Genomic DNA, 22,720 nt, shown 5'->3' with positions numbered 1-22,720 from the left:
TAATACTTTCCTTTCAATTTTACTCTAAGTTAATTTTAAAATTTTATGTGAAATATTTTGTAATAATTTATTTAAATCTTTTATACTTAATATTAATTTAAAAATTATTATTATCTTCTTATTGTTGATTATGAAAAAAAAATTAAAGTTATAATAAAAAAATACCCTTTCTAATTTAATTTTCTGACTCCGTAGTGGTAGCACCTTACAATATTAAATGTGTAAATTAGAGACTATTTTTTTAAGTCTTAAACCTTTTTCCATACGTCATTGAGTGCACCACCATTCTTGTCTTGATCACCCATAGCCAAAACAGAAGCCTCAACACACAGAGAGAGAGAGAGAGAGAGAGAGAGAGAGAGAGAGAGAGTCATGGATTCAAAACAGAGCAAGATGAATGTCCTAATGCTACCATGGTTGGCCCACGGTCATATCTCTCCCTTCCTAGAGCTTGCCAAGAAACTTTCTGAGAGAAACTTTCACATATATTTGTGTACAACACCAATCAATCTCAAATCCATCAAGAAAAGAAATCAGATAAGTACTCTCTCTCCATTGAACTAGTAGAAATCCACCTTCCGTCCTTGCCTGAGCTTCCTCCTCACTACCACACAACCAATGGCCTCCCAATCCATCTCAATTCCACCCTCCAAGAAGCCTTTGAAATGGCAAGCCCAAACTTCTCCAACATACTCAAAGCACTAAGTCCAAACCTTCTTATTCATGACATCAGGCCGTCATGGACACGACCCATTGCCTCCTCGTATAATATTCCGGCAGTTCACTGTTAGATAATGTCTCAATGGGACCACATAATTAAATGTGGTGTTATCATTTATAAGAAGCCTACAATTTAAGTGATTCAATTTAGTTAATAGGCTTAAGGGTATATGTGTTATGGACCTAATGTGTAGATACTAGTTGTATAATTTCTATTTCTATGAGGGGCAGAAATAGAAATTAAAACATATTGGTTAAAGTTGGTTTTCATTACCTTTCAGTTTTAAAACCAATAATGGTTAATTTATTGGTTTTCATTACCTTTCAGTTTTAAAACCAATAATGGTTAATTTATTGGTTTTCATTACCTTTCAGTTTTAAACCAATAATGGTTAATTTATTGGTTTTCATTACCTTTCAGTTATGAAAACCAATTACAACCTTTAAAAGGTTATGGTCCCTATTCCTTCCTAAGGTGAAAAGATAAGAACACTGTTTTGTTTTTCTAAATCCTCTCAAGGAGAAACATAAGGCACCAAAGGGGAAAGGATTAGAAGGCAATAACATAGTCAATATCAAGGTTTTATTGACAATCAGACGCTTCCGTTTAACCGTTCATCGATGGATTCAGGTATGTCATTTTGTCTTGATTTCTTGATGATATACATGGTAGATGATCCGAAACATGAAGTTTTATGTTCTGAAATTTATGTTTACAAGTGGTATCAGAGCGGTTATATCATGTGTATTATCAGAATAGATATGCTTTTATTCATCCTATTTAGTTTCTTGGAATCAGATTCTGTTTTTTGTATTTCTGTTTTTCCCTCTGCTGCAAATTCTGTTTTGTTTTCTGGAAATGGAACATAATTCGGATGGGCGGTTCATTTTTCAAATGGTGAACATCATGTATTTATATATATATGTATATAATTGGGATTGCTGCAGATTATATAACATATACGGGGTAAAAAATTTAGAAATCTTTAAATTTAATGTAATTTCGTACAACGTCTACGGAAATTTAATTTTCTAATGTTCTAAATATAAGTCAATTCAAACAAGATGTCACAAAAGTGATCTCTCTTGTCTAGATTGTTTTATATGGAATGTTTTGAAATTCATGTCTGTATATCTCATGCGGGTATTTATCGGTCCAAAGACATGATTAAGACTTGGCAGAATTACACACACATTTTGTGGTGATAAACATGTGCCAATTGTCAAGGAAACCTAATGTGAATAATAAATCCATCAAAAGATAGATTTGTTATTTGACATAACTTATTGTCAATGTTTGATCATTACAACAAGAATACCACTTACAGTTAATATCACTACCCAAAGGCTTGGTATTAATGTTGTGCTAGGTATCTTGAGATGTTGTCATTAAATTAATTTATTTAGAGATTATCTGTTTGGTAACTTAATGTGAGTATAATTGTTTATTCCTTTTATTTTCTTTTCGATTCAGCTTTAATGTCGACTACTTCAATCTCTGCCAACATGAACAATGTTCCAATGTTAAATGGAACAAACTTTAAGGACTGGAAAGAGAACATATTGATTGTTCTCGGCTGCATGGACATAGACGTGGCATTAAGGATGCCAAAACCGAATGCTCTCACTACACAAAGTACTCCTGACGAAACTGTGTACTTTGAAAAGTGGGATCGTTCTAACAGGCTAAGTCTTATGATCATGATGCGTGGGATTCCAGAAGTTTTTCGGGGTGCAATAACAGAGGATGTTACCATTGCCGGTGAATTTCTTTTAGAAATTCAAAAGCATTTTGCTAAAAACGATAAGGCTGAAACAAGCACGCTTTTAGCAAGCTTGATTTCAATAAAGTATAAAGGCAAGGGTAATGTTCGCGAGTACATCATAGAAATGTCTCATCTTGCTTCAAAACTTAAGGCACTAAAGCTCGACCTATCTGATGATTTGCTTGTGCATTTAGTTCTCATCTCTCTTCCTGCACAATTTAACCAATTTAAGGTCAGTTATAACTGCCAGAAGGAGAAATGGACTCTCAATGAGCTCATTTCATTTTGTGTGCAAGAGGAAGAGAGATTGAAGCAAGAAAGGACTGAAAGTGCTCATCTAGCAAGCACCTCCAAGCATACGGGCAAAAGAACGCATAAGGGAAAGGAAGTTGCTATTCTTCAGGGTCCGGAACCAAAGAAACAGAAAACGCAAGATGGTTGTTTCTTTTGTGGCAAGCCCGGACACAAAAAGAAGGATTGTGCCAAATACGTCGCCTGGCGTATAAAGAAAGGTCCATTTCATGTTTTGGTCTGTTCTGAAATAAATTTAGCTTCAGTACCAAGAAACACTTGGTGGGTAGATTCTGGTGCTACTACTCACATATGTGTTTCTATGCAGGGTTGCCTGAACTACCGAAAGCCAACTGATGCTGAAAGATACATCTTTGTGGGTGATGGCAAGTCAATAGAAGTGCAGGCAATAGCACACTTTAGATTATTACTGAAAACTGGTTATTATTTGGATTTATTAGACACTTTTGTTGTACCGTCCTTTAGACGAAATTTAATTTCTGTTTCTGTATTGGACAAATTGGGATATTATTGTTCTTTTGGAAATATGAAGTTTAGTAAGTCTATTAATTCCAATGTTATTGGTACTGGTTTACTTAATGTGTTTGATAATCTATATTTGCTCGAAACTATTGCATCTTATAATGAAACCTTGCACGTGGAATCACGAGGTACAAAGCGTAAATTAACTAAGGAAAATTCAGCCTCATTATGGCACAAACGCCTAGGTCACATCTCTAAATCTAGAGTTGAGCGCCTTGTGTCTGATGGAATTTTGGACTCTCTTGATTTTTCAGATTTTGATGTCTGTGCTGAGTGTATCAAGGGAAAACAGACCAAAATAAAGAAATATGGTGCCCATAGGACTACAGATGTCTTAGAACTAATTCATACGGACATTTGTGGCCCATTCCCTATGGCGTCTTGGAATGGTCAACAATATTTTATCACATTCATAGACAATTATTCCAGATATGGGTATCTATTTCTTATCCATGAGAAATCACAGTCTTTGGACGTATTCAAAAGATTTAAGGCCGAAGTTGAGTTACAACTCAACAAACGGATTAAAAGTGTCAGGTCTGACTGTGGTGGTGAATACTATGGTAGATATGATGGATCAGGTGAACAACGTCCAAGACCGTTTGCAAAATACCTGGAGGAATGTGGAATCGTCCCACAATACACCATGCTAGGATCACCTAGCATGAATGGTGTATCTGAGAGACGAAACCGGACTCTTAAGGATATGGTAAGAAGTATGATCAGTCATTCTATTTTACCAGAGTCCCTCTGGGGTGAGGCTCTAAAGACAGCAACTTATATCTTAAATCGGGTGCCAACTAAAGCAGCTGCAAAAACACCTTATGAGCTTTGGGTTGGGCGAAAGCCTAGTCTAAAACATTTGCATGTGTGGGGGTGTCCTGCTGAGGCGAGGCCTTATAAACCTCATGAATGAAAATTGGACTCTAAAACCATTAGCAGCTACTTTATTGGCTATGCCGAACGATCCCGGGGTTACAAGTTTTATGATCCCACAAATAGGCCAATATTTGAGACGGGAATTGCAACATTTTTTGAGGATGTTGAGTTTAGGGGGAGAAATCCAGTTAGAGACATTGTCTTTGAGGAGGAACCAGGAGTAATCCCACTTCCTACTACTACTTTTGACCAATCACAGGTTCCTATACCTGTCATTGCTCGAGAAGTAATTTCGAATCCTCAACCAGACAATGTTGTTCAAGATAATATAGTTCAAACCCCCATTCAAGATGAGGTAATTGTTTCTGAGGAACAAACTCTACAACCTCAACCTCAAGAATCTGTGCCATTAAGGCGATCCACCAGAGAAAGGAGATTTGCATTTTCAGATGATTATATTGTATATCTCCAGGAACATGAGGTAGAAAATGGAATGTCGAAAGATGATCCAATCAACTTTCGTCAAGCCATGGAAAGTTCCAACTCTCATAAGTGGATAGAAGTCATGAATGAAGAATATAAGTCTATGCAAGACAATAAAGTTTGGGAACTTGTCTCATTATCAGTTGGTGCGAAGCCCGTAGGTTGTAAATGGATATTTAAAACCAAAAGGGATTCAAATGGTAATGTGGAGAGGTATAAGGCACGTCTTGTAGCCAAAGGCTTTACTCAAAAAGAAGGAATTGACTTTAAAGAAACTTTCTCTCCAGTTTCTTCGAAAGATTCTTTTAGGATAATTATGGCGCTTGTTGCATATTTTGATTTTGAGTTACATCAGATGGATGTCAAAACAGCTTTTCTTAATGGTGACATTAAAGAAACAATTTATATGGTGCAGCCAGAAAATTTTGTGTCAGGAGACCCAAAGAATATGGTTTGCAAATTGACTAAATTCATCTATGGACTCAAACAAGCTTCTCGTCAGTGGTACTTCAAATTTCATCAAGTTCTCACTTCGTATGGTTTTGAAACTAACGTTGTTGATGAATGTGTGTATCACAAGTTCAGTGGGAGTAAACACATATTTTTGGTTTTATATGTTGACGACATATTGCTTGCCACAAACGATATAAACTTATTGCATGACACCAAGAGATTTCTATCTAAGAATTTTGAAATGAAAGATCTTAGTGATGCTTCCTTTGTATTAGGAATCGAAATACTCCGAGATCGTTCTCGGGGTATTCTGGGATTATCACAAAGGAGCTATATCGAAAAAATACTCATTAGATTTGGCATGCAAAATTGTAAATCAGGTGAAACCCCGGTTGCTAAGGGAGACAAGTTTAGTCTCAGCCAATGCCCGAAGAACAATCTTGAAATTCAAGAAATGCAAAAGATTCCTTATGCCTCAGCTGTAGGGAGTCTAATGTATGCTCAAGTATGTACGCGTCCGGATATTGCGTTTATAGTTGGCATGTTAGGCAGATATTTAAGTAATCCTGGCATGGATCATTGGAAAGCAGTCAAGCGTGTTATGCGATATTTACAGAGAACAAAGGAATATATGCTCACATATAGGAGATCGGATAAGTTAGAGGTCATTGGATATTCCGACTCCGATTTTGCTGGATGCCAAGACAGTAGGAAATCCACATCAGGCTATATTTATCTGTTAGCTGGCGGAGCAATTTCTTGGAGTTCTGCAAAGCAGACGCTCATAGCTTCATCCACCATGGCTGCAGAGTTTGTAGCATGTTATGAGGCATCAAACCAAGGGATATGGCTGCGGAATTTTGTCACTGGGTTGCGTATTTTGGAAGGCACTGAAAGACCACTTAAGATATATTGTAACAATAAGTCTGCAGTTTTATATTCCAATAACAACAGGAGCTCGACAAAATCAAAGCATATTGATATCAAGTTCCTAGTTGTAAAAGAAAGAGTGTAGAGTGGACAGATTTCCATAGAGCACATTGGGACAAACTCCATGGTAGCGGATCCACTTACGAAGAAACTACCACCCAAGGTCTTTCATGAGCACACTACTCATATGGGTGTTGTTCTATTTGAGAACATTCTGGTTTAGTGGGAGTTTGTATTTATATTACTGCTTTATGTCAGCCTTGAGTTTTATCTATGTAATTAGATTAATTTCTGCAGAAATGAAGTATTCAGTTTATTACGCTCTGTTACGTATTGTGAAGTATTGATCTCAATAAAGTTAAGTAGGACCAGTTGGACATAGGCATGTATGGATCACATCACATGTAATTTCCATGCTACGCATCCATGATTGATCTATGTCATTTAGCTATATTTGTATACGTGACCATTGGTGGGTCGAGTTACGATTGATGTAACGAAGACCGCTTTGATCCTATATTAATATAGTTAATGGACAAGATTGTTTGGATACCCTCAAGTTATGATAACAAATTTCTAAGCTCACTAAAGTTAAGCACATTTTTCAAGATACATATGTGGTCCAGTGGGAGATTGTTAGATAATGTCTCAATGGGACCACATAATTAAATGTGGTGTTATCATTTATAAGAAGCCTACAATTTAAGTGATTCAATTTAGTTAATAGGCTTAAGGGTATATGTGTTATGGACCTAATGTGTAGATACTAGTTGTATAATTTCTATTTCTATGAGGGGCAGAAATAGAAATTAAAACATATTGATTAAAGTTGGTTTTCATTACCTTTCAGTTTTAAAACCAATAATGGTTAATTTATTGGTTTTCATTACCTTTCAGTTTTAAAACCAATAATGGTTAATTTATTGGTTTTCATTACCTTTCAGTTTTAAAACCAATAATGGTTAATTTATTGGTTTTCATTACCTTTCAGTTTTAAACCAATAATGGTTAATTTATTGGTTTTCATTACCTTTCAGTTATGAAAACCAATTACAACCTTTAAAAGGTTATGGTCCATATTCCTTCCTAAGGTGAAAAGATAAGAACACTGTTTTGTTTTTCTAAATCCTCTCAAGGAGAAACACAAGGCACCAAAGGGGAAAAGATTAGAACGCAATAACATAGTCAATATCAAGGTTTTATTGACAATCAGACGCTTCCGTTTAACCGTTCATCGATGGATTCAGGTATGTCATTTTGTCTTGATTTCTTGATGATATACATGGTAGATGATCCGAAACATGAAGTTTTATGTTCTGAAATTTATGTTTACATTCACCTCATGACTTCGGGAGATGAATTCATCCCGATGATGAATTCCCATTTCCGGCAATTCAGCTTCATGAATTCCACAAAAAGCTGTTTCGCCAAATGTTTGAGATTGCTGCAAAAACATCCAAAGAAAAACAAGTCATCCCTGTAAATAATGATCAACCACCTTGCAACTTCATGTTGTTCAATACTTTTAGAGAGCTTGAAGGAAAATACATTGATTACCTGTCGGCTATAGGTGAGAAAAGGCCTGTCCCTATAGGTCCACTTGTTCAAGGCTTTGTCGATGATGAGAACGGGAACTCTGAGATCATACAATGGCTTGACAACAAGGGTGAGCACTCCACTGTGTTTGTTTCCTTTGGGAGCAAGTATTTTATGTCCAAGGAAGAGATTGAAGAGATAGCTCATGGGTTAGAGCTTAGCAATGTTAATTTCATATGGGTTGTTAGGTTTCCTATGGGAGCATAGTTCTAAATCGCGGTATCGGGTAACATAACGGTATCGATCGCAGAGTATCGGTATCGGTAGTATCGGCTGGTACGTATCGGGAATCGGGTGTCGCGGCCGTGAAATTTTAGAAATCATTAGCAATCCCTATAAAACTCAATTTTATGCATTTTTTGGACTCTTTTAGCCTTAATTTGTCAATTATAACTTTTAATTATCTACAATAACAGTTTTCAATTGACAAATATTGTAATTCTAATTTACTTAGTAACAATAATATATTTAAAATAAAAATAAAAATCTAATTAGAATAAACCTCTTTAAAAAAAATCTAAATCTTAAACATCTACACCAAAGCAAGACACAAATAAAAAAAATATAGTACAAAAACATAGCACCAAAATAAATAAATAAATAAATAAATAATAAAAAACCAATGACAAACCTTTCCACTAATCCAAGCTTTTGACAGATTTGATTGAATATGTATTTTTCTTATCTTTTTTGCCTTGTTCTGTTCAATAGAAATATATCACACACACAACACCACTCACACCACACACGGCAGAAGACACAGACCATACACACACATACAGATGCACACGACAGAACTCTCTCGCTGGCTCCATGCATGACAACCACAGAGGGGACTCACACACACACCACCAACTTCATCTTCTCACACACCACCCATCACCACGGGACGATGCACACGACACACATACTAATATATATATATATATATATATATTAATATAAACAGTGGTGTAGTGTAGGTGTATAAACAAAGAAAAATGAGGGAAAAAAACCCCATAAACATTCAGCACATTGTTAGGGAAAATATGTGATTCCCCACACGTAAATCAATCAATGGGAATAAAAACTAATGCGGAAAAATTAAATCAAAAGCAACACAAGAATTTTTACGTGGTTCCCTCAATGTGAGGTACGTCCACGGGATCGAAATCCGATTCCACTATCAACCAAATAAGTTCCAAACGATTACAAACGAGACACTAATGGTCTCACAAACCATCCTTAGGTGAATTCCAAATAATCACAAATAAATAAAGAGGAAAGACCTCACCAAATAGGTGAATTCCAAATAATCACAAATAAACAAAGAGGAAAGACCTCACCAAATAAATGAACCAAAATCTTAAGAATCAGAGTTGAAGAAGACCCAAAATAATAACCCAAATCAGCTTCACCAAAACACCCAAACAAACGTGCACTGAAAGAAAATTCCGAAGCTCCTAATGAACCAAGCAAATTAACCGGCACTGTTACCGAGGCTAAAACCAATAGCTGCTGCCGTTTTGTCCTTATAATCCCACCAAGCAAAAAAACATAAACAATATATATATATTGTTAATTCTAGGGTTTGTTTTATCAAAACTCTAGTTGTTTCCAAATTGGATTAGGTTTCCACAAAATTAGATATAATATATAAAAATATATTATACCGAAACCAAACCAAATTAAAACTCCTTTAGTAAACCAATTGGGTCCCACACTCCAATAAGGAGGTATACCCAACAATTCTCCCCCTACCGACTTAGGTGGAGAGATCAACCATACCTGCCAAAGTTCGACACTTCAAATGTTTGTCCCTCGACAAAGTCTTTGTCAACATATCTGAAATATTATCATCTGTGTGAACCTTTTCGAGTTGTAACAATTTCGAATCTAACACATCCCGCATCCAATGGTATCTCACATCAATGTGTTTCAATCTCGAATGAAAAGTAGAATTTTTACTCAAGTGAATAGCACTTTGACTATCACAATAAAGCACATACTTTTCTTGCTTTAAACCCAACTCTTGCAAAAATTTCTTCATCCATAACTCTTCTTTGCAAGCTTCTGTAATGGCAATAAATTCAGCTTCGGTAGTTGAGAGAGCAACACATTTTTGTAATTTAGATTGTCATGCCACAGCTCCCCCTGCAAATTTCATCAAATACCTCGAAGTAGATTTTCTAGAATCAATATCACCGGCCATGTCAGAATCTGTGAACCCATCAAGCATCGGCTTACCATCCCCAAAATACAAACACACCTTCGAAGTCCCTCGAAGATACCTGAGAATCCATTTTACCGCTGCCCAATGTTCTTTACCTGGATTAGAGAGAAACCGACTCACCACACCAACGGTGTGAGCAATATCCGGCCTTGTACAAACCATGGCGTACATCAATGAACCAACTGCTGAAGCATAAGGAACTTTCAGCATATCTTCCTTGTCTTTCTCACTTGTAGGACATTGATTCGAACTAAGCTTGAAGTGACCCGCAAGTGGACAACCAACCGGCTTTGCTTTATCCATGTTGAATCTCTCAAGAACCTTCTCAATATAGCTTTCTTGAGACAACCAAATCAGTCCCTCTTTGCGATCACGAACAATTTTCATACCAAGAATTTGCTTTGCCGGTCCCAAATCTTTCATAACAAAAGACTTGCTCAACTCCAATTTCAACCTGTTTATCATGGTAGAATCTTGACCCACAATTAACATGTCATCAACATAAAGCAAAAGAATAATAAATTTACCATCCGAAAATTTTTTCACAAACACACAATGGTCCGAAGTGATTTTAGAAAAACCATTATTCATCATGAAAGAGTCAAATTTTTTGTACCATTGCCGCGGGGCTTGCTTGAGACCATACAAACTTTTCTTCAATTTGCAAACAAATTTCTCTTTCCCTTTCTCTACAAAACCTTCCGGTTGCTCTATGTAAATTTCTTCTTCAAGATCACCATGAAGAAATGCGGTCATCACATCAAGTTGCTCAACTTCAAGGTTCATACTTGCAGTCATGCCAAGTACAACCCAAATAGAAGACATCTTCACAACCGGCGAGAAAATCTCATCAAAGTCAATGCCTTTCTTTTGCCCAAAGCCTTTCACAATAAGGCGTGCTTTGTACCTCAGATTCTTGCCATCATTCTTCAATTTGAAGACCCACTTATTTTTCAGAATTTTCATCCCCTTAGGCAACTTCACTAAATCATAAGTGTGATTTTCAACTAAGGAATTCATCTCCTCTTCCATGGCCTTTTTCCAATCACCTTTCTTTGCATGCTCAATTGCTTCTTGGTAGCTCTCGGGCTCCCCTTGATCAGAAATAAACACAAATTCATTGGGAGGATACTTTCTTGAAGGTTGTCCGTCCCTTGTAGATTTTCTTAACTCAAGTTGTGGTGGCGGTTCTTGAGTTAGATGCTCTTCCTCAATTTCTGGCTCAACTTCATTAGGATTAGCATCATCCTCTACATCTTCAATAGGTGGCTGCACATCTCCCCCATTTTCATCATTCACCGAATATGAAGGAGATGGATCCATGTCAATGAGATCACTAGTTTTTGGCTCCGGTTGGTCACCTTTGCCAAAGTCTTCAATTGTTTGGTCTTCAAGAAACACAACATCACGGCTTCGAATGACTTTCTTGTCGACCGGATCCCACAATCTATAACCAAATTCATCACGTCCATAGACAAGAAAGATGCATTGTCTTGACTTACTATCAAGCTTGGACCTCTCATCCTTTGGAATGTGAACAAAAGCTCGGCAACCAAACACTTTCAAGTGCTCATAAGATACATCTTTACCGGTCCAAACTCTTTCTGGAACATCACCATTCAAAGGATATAAATGAGACAAATTGATCACGTCAACCGTTGTCTTCAATGCCTCACCCCAAAAGGATCTTGGCAATTTAGCTTGTGAAAGCAAACACCTTGTTCTTTCCACAATTGTGTAGTTCATTCTCTTGGCAACTCCATTTTGTTGAGGAGTCTTCTTAACTGTATTTTGGTGCCGAATACCTTGGCTGCGACAATACTCATCAAATGGCCCAATGTATTCACCACCATTGTCTGATCGGATGCACTTCAATTTCTGCCCCGTTTCTCTTTCAACCATAGCCTGAAAATGCTTAAATACTTCTAGAACTTGATCTTTAGTTTTTAGTAAAAAAGCCCAAACTTTCCTTGAGTCTCTATGTTGTTTACCCGCCAAACAATGAACACAAGTTTTGAGATGCGTACCTTTCAAACCGGGTAGAAGCTCTTTCTTGAACAAAACTTGTAGCCCCTTTTCACTCATATGGCCAAGCCGCTTGTGCCATAATTCAGTAGAAGTATCTTCTTCAAGTGCATTGACAACACTTTTACAAATTTTTCCTTGCATCGAATAAAGTGTATGAGTCTTCTTGCACTTAGCCACCACCAAAGAACCCTTCGTGAGCTTCCATATTCCATCACCAAATTTGTTGTTGAAGCCTTCATCATCTAGCTTCCCAGTAGAGATCAAATTGAGGCGAATGTCGGGAACATGCCTCACATCTTTAAGCAACAACGTGCAGCCCAAATTTGTTTCCAAGCAAACATCACCCATGCCAATAATCTTGGACAGACCTTCATTAACCATTCGAACAAAACCATAATCTCCTTCGATGTAGGTAGTGAAGAAATCAACTCGAGAAGTCACATGAAAAGAAGTACCGGAATCAATCACCCAATTACTCTCTTGGCCCACAAAATTGATACATTCATTTTCACAAACGACCATGAGATCATCGATAGTAACTGTCGTTGTGTCTTCTTGCTTCTTATCCACACTTTTATCACGTCTTTTCTCCTTGTTCTTGAGTTTTCGGCATTCTCGCTTCATGTGCCCTTTCTCATGGCAATAATAGCACTCAATGTCTTTCTTTGAAAAAAAACCATCTTTCGATTTGTCACGGCTTTGATCACAACCATGAGGAGTCTTACTTTTCCCCCTTGTTTTGCTTCGGCCTCTCACAACAAATGCTTCTGAATGAGAGGAACCGGCTGATTTTCTTTTGGTTTCTTCATTCAACAGGCTACTAGTGACTTGGCCCATTGTGACAACTCCATCGGGCGCCGAATTACTAACCGTCACAACCAAAGTCTCCCAACTTTCGGGCAAAGAACTAAGTAGCATCAAAGCTTGCAACTCATCATCAAAAACAATTTTCATAGAAGCAAGTTGGTTAACAATACTCTTTATTTCATTCAGATGTTCCGGAATAGGGCTGCCCTCTTTATATTTTAAATTAACCAACTTACGAAACAGAAAAGCTTTATTTGTGGCTGATTTCCTATCATAAAGGCCCTCTAATTTTTTCCATAAATCATGTGCCGAAGTTTCAGTAGCAACATGATGAAACACATTGTCATCAATCCATTGACGGATAATACCAACGGCTTTTCGATTAAGCCTATTCCATTCATCATCTTTCATACCCTCGGGTTTGCCAGAATCACCCTCAATGGGTCCATATAAATCTTTACAAAATAATAGGTCCTCCATTTTAGTTTTCCAAGTTACCCAATTGCTTCCATTGAAGCTAGACATACGACCCACATTCCCCTCCATTGATTTACACAAATAAATAGACCCAAATAAACCGTAAGCTCTGATACCAGTTGTTAGGGAAAATATGTGATTCCCCACAAGTAAATCAATCAATGGGAATAAAAACTAATGCGGAAAAATTAAATCAAAAGCAACACAAGAATTTTTACGTGGTTCCCTCAATGTGAGGTACGTCCACGGGATCGAAATCCGATTCCACTATCAACCAAATAAGTTCCAAACGATTACAAACGAGACACTAATAGTCTCACAAACCATCCTTAGGTGAATTCCAAATAATCACAAATAAACAAAGAGGAAAGACCTCACCAAATAGATGAACCAAAATCTTAAGAATCAGAGTTGAAGAAGACCCAAAATAATAACCCAAATCAGCTTCACCAAACACCCAAACAAACGTGCACTGAAAGAAAATTCCAAAGCTCCTAATGAACCAAGCAAATTAACCGGCACTGTTACCGAGGCTAAAACCAATAGCTACTGCCGTTTTGTCCTTATAATCCCACCAAGCAAAAAAACATAAACAATATATATATATTGTTAATTCTAGGGTTTGTTTTATCAAAACTCTAGTTGTTTCCAAATTGGATTAGGTCTCCACAAAATTAGATATAATATATAAAAATATATTATACCTAAACCAAACCAAATTAAAACTCCTTTAGTAAACCAATTAGGTCCCACACTCCAATAAGGAGGTATACCCAACACACATGAACTAAAACAGAGCATAGCAGCAGCGGTTCCAAAAAACAGAGCATAGCACAACAACTCACCAAAAACAGAGCATAAACACAAATTATAACTTGCAACTCAAGGACAAACCGTCTTTGAAGAAGCTTGAAGATCAAAGTGAACTCCACAGCCCAAAGAAGCTTAGATCTTATAGGTTTTCTGTGCTGATTTTCATCTGTACCGGCGACAATCAATGTGTGTATCGGACTGTATCGTCGTATGTATCGGATTCGGGCCGATACGTGTCGGGAATCGGCCGATACGGACGTGAAATCCAATCTCGCCGGTATACCGGTGAGTATCCGACTCGGCCCTCCCATTTTCCGGTACGAACCGGCCGGTACGGGACGTACTGGCCGATATTTAGAACCTTGTATGGGAGAGAAAATTGAGGTTGAAGAAGCAGTGCCTCAAGGGTTTATTGACAGAGTAGGAGAGAGAGGATTGGTTGTGGAGGGTTGGGTTCCACAGGCAAGAATTCTAGCCCATTCGAGCACTGGTGGTTTGGTTAGTCACTGTGGATGGAATTCAATATTGGAAAGCCTAAAGTTTGGGGTACCAATTGTAGCCATGCTCATGCATTTAGAGCAGCCATTCAATGCTAAACTGGTGGAGGGGGTTGGTGTCGCTGCAGAGTTCAACAGAGACATCAATGGAAGACTCAACAAAGAAAAGATAGCACAAGCAATAAGGAAGGTTGTGGTGGAGAAAAGTGGAGAAGACGTAAGGATTAAAGCAAGAAATTTTGGTGAGAAGACCAGAATGAAAGGAGATGAAGAGATAGACGAGGCGGTAGAAGTGTTGCTACAGCTTTGTAAGGATTGGAAATAAATGTTAATGGTGCAAATTTGTTGATATATTTTATTGGTTACAAGATTTGTTTTTTTTTTAATTATAGTCGTATGTGTGAAAAACTGATCCTTGAATAGGTCGTATACGAGTTAAAGAATAATCGCTGTGATAAAATTATACTAATTTGTGAAAGGGTTTAAAATTTCTCAATCTATTTCATATTTTTCGCGTGTTTATTGGTTAGAAAATCACGCTTTCATTTTATTGTTGTTTTTAACGATAAAGTGCCCAAAGGGCTTACAAACTCTCAACCCCGCAATCCGAAGCCAAGAATCAGGATTCCCTCCTTGCATTTCCTATTTGTAGGATCATTGGGTCCACTTTTAGATCCAATTCTGATGATCCGAACCGTTCATATTTTAAGATTTGTTTAGTATATCATACCTGTAAAAAATCAAGTTGCTCGAATATCAGAAAGTATCTGTTCGGAAAACTGTTTATTAAATTCTTTAAAAGAATAGCTTTTAGTTCGAGTTTTCCGAACACATGCTTTCTGATATCCGATCAATTTGATTTTTTACAAGTATGATATATTGAACAAATCTTAAAATATGAACGGTTTGAATTATCAAAATTGGGCCTAAAAGTAGGCCCAATGGCCCTGCAAGTAAGAAATGCAAGGAGGGGATCTTGATTCCAACAAAACAGCCAGCGGGCCTGGGGGATTCGATGCCTGAGAAGGCTGTAATGACCCATGCCGTTTGATTTTAATTTTTTTTTAAAAAAATTTCAATATTTTATTTTATTTATAAAAACATCAATTAGGTAGGTAGTCTCATCTCATCTGAAGCATTGATTTGTTTCTAATAATCTGTCAGCTAAAATTATAGTAGATAATCTGAGGCATTTTGGCAACATTGGTAAAAAGTCAACTTTTTAGCTTTTTAGTTTTTTTAACCAAAAAAATTAGCTTTTTTACCCAAAAGAATCCAGCTTTTTGTGAAAAAAGCCACCAAAAAAGTTAAAAAGTTAGCTTTTTTCTAACATCTCAAAACATCACTCTATTACTTTTGTGTAATAGATGGGCTCAACTGAGAAATTTTTGTAGGTTAATAGGGAACTACGTAGTATTATTTTTTACCAATTATAAATATATATGTGTCTCTAGTGTTTTCAAACACCTAACATAAATGTATTGGATTTTACTATCAAAGCCAATCACAATAGTAGAAGGTACCGCGTGATAGATACTCTATCCGCATATAAAAATTACTCCTTCTCATAGTCTAAATTTGACGCAATGTATCAACACCATTATGTTTTCATATACGATTTAATGATTGGGCAAACTTTTAGTAGATTCTTGGGATGATTTAAACTCGATTTTATTCTTAAATTTTTATTCTACATCTGAATTGAATACTTTTTTTATATTATTAAATAATCTCTTTTTAGTTGCTCTAGAATAGATAAGAAATTATCTCAATGAAATATGGGATTCTGCTTCTGGCAATATGTTGTTGGGTGGTAGTCCCGCTTATGGATCAAGTCAACAAGTTCTAAAAGAAATATTTGAATATTAATCTCATCAATATTATCAAACTCATAAGTATCATATCAAATCCCATCAATTGAATCATTTTTTTTTTCCGAAAAATACGATACATCTAGGTCAATCCAAAACCAGGCCCAACTGTGGGCAACAAGCAACGAGAGGAACGGCGGCAGCGATCAGCAAGGAACCAGAGCCGGTGAGTGGTTGGGTAATTTCTAATTTCTCTGCCCTAATTTCTGTAAACATATTTTTTTTAAAAGAATCTAAAGGTAATTTAACTCTATTTCAAATTTCAATGTGATTGTAAACATTTTCTTTGGAGATTTTTGTGTGTTGAATATATGTCAATTATATAGTCATGTTTCCTAAGAAATATAGCTTCGGAATGAGGAAAAAAAATTGTTGCTGAAGATCTGGTGATTAAACAACCTAATAAATGTGAGAATGACAATGAAAATTTGGTGAAAGAAGGTGTTCAATGTTTGAATGATAATAAAACAGTAAGACTAAATATTAACTAAATCTTTTTGAATGGATAGAAGTGTAAATCTATTCCATCTTTTCTTGTAACACTGTTGACCAAAAATAAGACTTAATCGATCTTAACTTCGAAAAGTTTCCTTCCTCAGAAGTAGTTGTAACTCATATAATCAATAATATTTATACACACAATTAGCAAAACATTCATTAATTTTAAATAAATCATCACAAAATCGATTTTTTGGCTTCTTCCAATAAATTCAACGCATCAACCATCTATTAATTTTACATCATTATTAGGTTTTGTTAGGGTCTTTTTAACTTCAGGCAAGTTTTTTAATTTTAATTTTAATTTTTTAATAATTAATATAATAACTAAACATTTTTCGGGGCTCTTTTTTTGACCAATTTTCAGGTGCCCAAGCGGAAGCGTTGTGTGCCTTTGGCCCAAAGTCAACCTTGGTATTGAGGTGCAATGTACCACAACTTCTTTGAAAATGTAGAAAAGTTTGTTTGCTTTATGTTTGTGGATAAATTTCACTTTATTCTTGGGTTTTGGGTAGGGTGCGGTTTACCTCTGACATTTGAAAATCATCACATAATTTTCTGTGGTTGATGGACTAAAGCGAATAGTTAGCTTTTTTGTCTAAGTTAACAGAATGTGAAAATTATGCGCCTCTATAGAGAGTGAGTCCGTTTTTATGACAAAAATACCCTTTTTACCTCTTCAAATTTACAAAAGATGCCATTCTATTTTCAACCTTCTCTCTCTCTCTCTCCTTCCCTCACACCACTATCCATATCCATCATCTCTCACAGGATGAACAAACACATCTTTGATCAATTGAACAAACACATCTTTGAACAAACACATTTTTGATCATGTGTACATATATATATTTTTCTTGATCATGTACATATATACATATACATATACAAATCTAAACCCATTTTAATTTTTTTTTTTTTGATTGAAGAGACTGATATTCCTCCCATATGGCCTGTCGATCTCCAACGAAGTAGAGAACTTCATCTATAACCCAGCCACTTCAGAGCCATCTATTCTTGATTTATTCAAATCATAATTTATTCAAATCTATTTTTGGGTAAAAAATTAGGCTTTTGATTTTGGGGTTTTTTCATGATTTCTTTCAAATTAACATTATTTTGATTAGCCTTTTGATTTCTTTCATGTTTTCTGTGTTGATTCAAAGATGATTATTATTGACCAAAAAATAAAAAATAATAGAAGATTAGAGTCACAAGTTGCTAATTATGCAAAAGTCGTTGTAGAGCTTGAAGCTGCCAGAGTGAAAGTAAAGGTGTTGAAGAAGAAACTCAAGTCTGAATCGGAACAAAACAAGGAACAAAGTTTGAAATGGAGAGAGAGAGAGAGAGAGATGAAGATGAGATTGTATATGTATAGATATGCATATGTATGTACAAATATAAAGTTTGAAGAGAGAGAAAAAAAGAAAACGAAGATGAAGATGGGGAGAGAGAGAGAGAGAGAGAGAGAGAGAGAGAGAGAGAGAGAGAGAGAGAGAGAGGAACAAAATGAAGATGAGGGTATAATTGTCAATTTACAACTTCTGTTAATAGAAGTTAGTGTGTGTTTTAGTCCATCAACCATAGGAGGGTTATATGGTGATATTCGAATGTCAAAGGGGTAATCCGCAAATGGCCAAAACCATAGGGGTAAAGTGAAGTTTGCCATATATTTTTTCTACCTAAGATGCAATGTGTTAACTTTTGATAAATATATATCAACAATGATACATCCCTCTAAAAGTAGAGCTCTAATGAGGTGGAAACTCAAAAAAAAAAAAAAAAAAAAAGGGCAAAATATCATATCAGATGAGTCCCACATACACATTAGAGCTATTAGAGCTCCAAAACATTTTTGAATATATATTATATTTTTGCAAGTACTCATGCTTATGGTCCTAATGAAAAAGAGCGATCTTGTCTGGTCTGTGATTAACAACTTTATTTTGAAGGCTCCATTTATTTTAAAGTAAAAGATATTTGTTAAAAATATTTTATTTAGTTTTTGTTATTTAGTTCAATAAAAAGTAAGTAAAATATTTTTGCAAAATGACTTACCTTTAAAAATTTCGTAATTCAATTTTTATAAAGTTGACTCTCATTCATTACCTTTTCAACACTCAAATAAATATCTTACCTCACTAAAAAGTGATAAATGACACCTTATTGAATCAAAACTTCTCTTTTAGGCAATAAAATATTTTTGCTTCAACTGTCAACCGAACATCGAAAAATAAAAACAAAAATGTTTTATTGTATTAAATCAATTTATATCATGGTTATCAGAATTCTTATCCGGATTAGTTGGGCCAAGCAATCAGAATCATATTAGGATTTTAAATTTATTAAGATCTTAAAGTGGTTACGATCTTATTCATAAAATCGTTTAAAATCGCATACGATCCCGATTCTATTACGATTTCGATCTTATAATTTTTTTTGTTACTATTTATTTTTTTATATATATGTATAATTTGACTACAAACTCCTTTTTCATTCGTCTCTTTCAATTTATATTAACAAGAAAGTGCATTATACCAAATTTATCATTTTTCTTTAATCTTTTTAAAATTGTGCAACATACATTATCATTATCCAAAAAAATTCGTTTTATTTTGCGTTGAAATAGAATCTTACGATTCTTAATCTGATTTTACGATCAGATCCACAAGTCTCTCCCAATGATCCCTCTTAAGATTTCGATTTTAACAATCTTAATTTACAAGAAAAATATTATTTTATGTAAAATATTTTACATCGAAACAAACGGAACCGAAATGAAAAACTTCACATACAACATCATTTTGTATAAGATTTTTTTTTCTATGTTGTTTTGTTTAAAAAAAGTGTTAGTTGATTTCAAAATCACTCCATTTGATTATTATTATTATTATTTTTAAACATCAACTAGGTAGTCTCATGTGAGGCATTGATTTGTTTGTGGTCTTACCTTAAGCTTCATTTATTAAAATCATCTTCAAGAAGCAATTTTTTTTTTTTTGGTTTTATTTTTGATTGGCTCTTCTAGAAGTGATCTTGAATAAACAATTCTTGCGCAATAGCTTTTGACAAAGTGTGTTCAATATTCTACATTTGACTGATAACATGGGCTCGTATTGAAATTGCTGCTATTTTTATGTCTTTTTAGAAGTAAAGCTGAATAAATAAACGGAGCAGTTTGTCTCCTGTCCTTAATCGGATTGGGTCGTACTATTCGGTCTATAGGGACTAATTATGGGTCCCGTTTTGATAATCTGAACCGTTCAATATGTAGAACTCGTCGAATACTATATGCTTGTAAAAAATCACATTGATCGGATATCGATAGTTATCTCATCTTATCAGTTTTTTGTCAACCGTTAATTTGTTTATCGTCTATTTTTTTTATACAAAACTGATTTGATCATATAGTGATCAATATTCGATCAACGTGATTTTTTTCAAATATGTAATACTCGACGAGTTCTACACATTAACGGTTTAGATTATCAAAACAGGATTCGTGATGGATCCTCACGAGCTGAATAGCACTATCTAATCTGATTAAGGATTAGAGGCCAGATACTCCCATAAATAACTACATCTTTTTTATAATAATTATTACAACAACTAACAAATGCGGAGTATGTAATGTATGTAAACTTTGGGGGTTCATACGCAAGCACTGACACCACAGTGATACAGATGAAATTTTAAGAATTATATATTTTATTTTAATGGTTTTAGAATTAATTTTTGATTCGGAAATTTTACATTCCATTTTTATGAATGTAAACCTCATAAATCTTCAATATGAACAATATAATTTCATTAAAAAAATCCTGAATTTTTCGTGTAATCTTATAATTTAACAGATTTGTAGAAAAATTATAATGTTCTTGCATCATCACAGGGCCTTCTCTTTCTCTATCCCTAGAGTTTATAATTTATTATAGGCGTCATGTTTGATCTGTATCTTCCTGCATCAACATCGTGTTATATAAATGCCTATACATCATTGAGTGCATCAACATTCTTGTCTTATATATCATTGAGGGCATCAATATTCTTGTCTTGATCTCCCACCACCAAAACAAAAGGCGTCACTAGAGAGACACAGATCATGGATTCAAAACAGAGCAAAATGAACATTCTAATGCTACCATTTTTGGCCCATGGTCACATCACTCCCTTCCTAGAGCTTGCCAAAAAACTCTCACACAAAAACTTTCACATATATTTCTGTTCTACACCAATCAATCTCAAATCCATCAAAAAGAGGATCACTGAGAAGTACTCTCTCTCAATTGAACTTGTAGAAATCCACCTTCCATCCTTGCCTGAGCTTCCTCTCACTACCACACCACCAATGGCCTCCCAATCCATCTCAATTCCACCCTCCAAAAAGCCTTTGAAATGGCCAGCCCAAACTTCTCCAACATCCTCAAAACACTAAGCCCAGACCTTGTTATTTATGACTTCCACCCATCATGGGCACAACCCATTGCCTCGTCCTATAATATTTCGGCAGTTCAGCTCATGACTTCCGGAGCTATGATTGTTTCTTTTTGCCATCATATGATTAAGCACCCTGGTGTTGAATTCCCATTTCCAGCAATTCAGCTTCAAGAATTCCATGATAAGCGGTTTCGCCATACAATCGAGAAATTTTCAAAAGCATCCAAAGAAAAGCAAGTCACCGCTGTAAATAATGATCAACCACCACCTTGCAACTTTGAGTTGTTCAACACTTTTAGAGAGCTTGAAGGAAAATACATCGATTACCAGTCGGTTATAGGTGAAAAAAGGGTTGTCCCCGTTGGTCCACTTGTTCAAGGCTTTGTCGATGATGAAAATGAGCACTCTGAGATCATACAATGGCTTGACAACAAGGGTGAGTCCTCCACTGTTTTTGTTTCCTTTGGTAGCGAGTATTTCATGTCCAAGGAAGAGATTGAAGAGATAGCTCATGGTCTAGAGCTTAGCAATGTTAATTTCATATGGGTTGTCAGGTTTCCTATGGGAGAGAAAGTTGAGGTTGAAGAAACACTGCCAAAGGGGTTTATTGACAGAGTAGGAGAGAGAGGATTGGTTGTGGAGGGTTGGGCTCCACAGGCAAGAATTCTAGCCCATTCAAGCACTGGTGGCTTTGTGAGTCACTGTGGATGGAATTCAACATTGGAAAGCCTATTTTATGGGGTTTCAATTGTAGCCATACCCATGCATTTGGAGCAGCCATTGAATGCTAAACTGGTGGAAGAGTTTGGTGTGGCTGTTGAGGTCAACAGAGACATCAATGGAAGACTCAACAGAGAAGAGATAGCACAGGTAATAAGGAAGGTTGTGGTGGAGAAAAGCGGAGAGGACATAAGGATTAAAGCGAAAAATTTTGGGGAGAAGATAAGAATGAAAGGAGACGAAGAGATAGACAAAGCAGTAGAAGTGTTGCTGCAGCTTTGCAAGGATAGCAAGTTGCTTCAAAATTAGTATAGCAACTTTATTGAAATATTTGGGTGATTAGAAGATATCCTTTTGTCGTGATTTGTTTCTTGTTGTATTAATTCTTATTTTCATATGTATTCAAACTGAGCCTTGATTCGGTTGTATACGACGAGGAGTTAAAAGATCAATACAATATTGTTTTTCTTCATGGGGCTTGTATTGGAATTTGTTGCTCTTTTTTGTCCTTTTCAATAAAAAATTGTGGAGTCCAAAAAATCTACTAAAAGTTTTACCAAATGTCTCACATGGATCATGTGAAACATTTAATAAAACTTTTGATAGAATATTTGGGGTCTCTAGCATTTCTCTTTTCAATCGGCTGTTTTTGCCAAATACTACTAGACACAAGTACAGTTGTTAATCGGCTGTTTTTGC

General features: G+C 35.7%; 2 pseudogenes; both read left to right on the top strand.

The window, feature by feature from the left end:
* The first annotated feature begins 360 nt into the window (after nucleotides 1-360).
* LOC114279875 (UDP-glucosyltransferase 29 pseudogene) lies at nucleotides 361-14,820 on the top strand (annotated as a pseudogene).
* Nucleotides 14,821-20,844: 6,024 nt separating this feature from the next.
* Nucleotides 20,845-22,493, top strand: LOC114279865 (UDP-glucosyltransferase 29 pseudogene; annotated as a pseudogene).
* The last annotated feature ends 227 nt before the right edge of the window (nucleotides 22,494-22,720 follow it).

Source organism: Camellia sinensis, chromosome 1, assembly GCF_055761805.1.
Source record: "Camellia sinensis isolate YWXY chromosome 1, ASM5576180v1, whole genome shotgun sequence".
In the NCBI taxonomy this organism is placed as follows: Eukaryota; Viridiplantae; Streptophyta; class Magnoliopsida; order Ericales; family Theaceae; genus Camellia; species Camellia sinensis.
The sequence above is the reverse complement of the archived record's forward strand: the minus strand, read 5'-3'. Positions and strand labels throughout refer to the sequence as shown.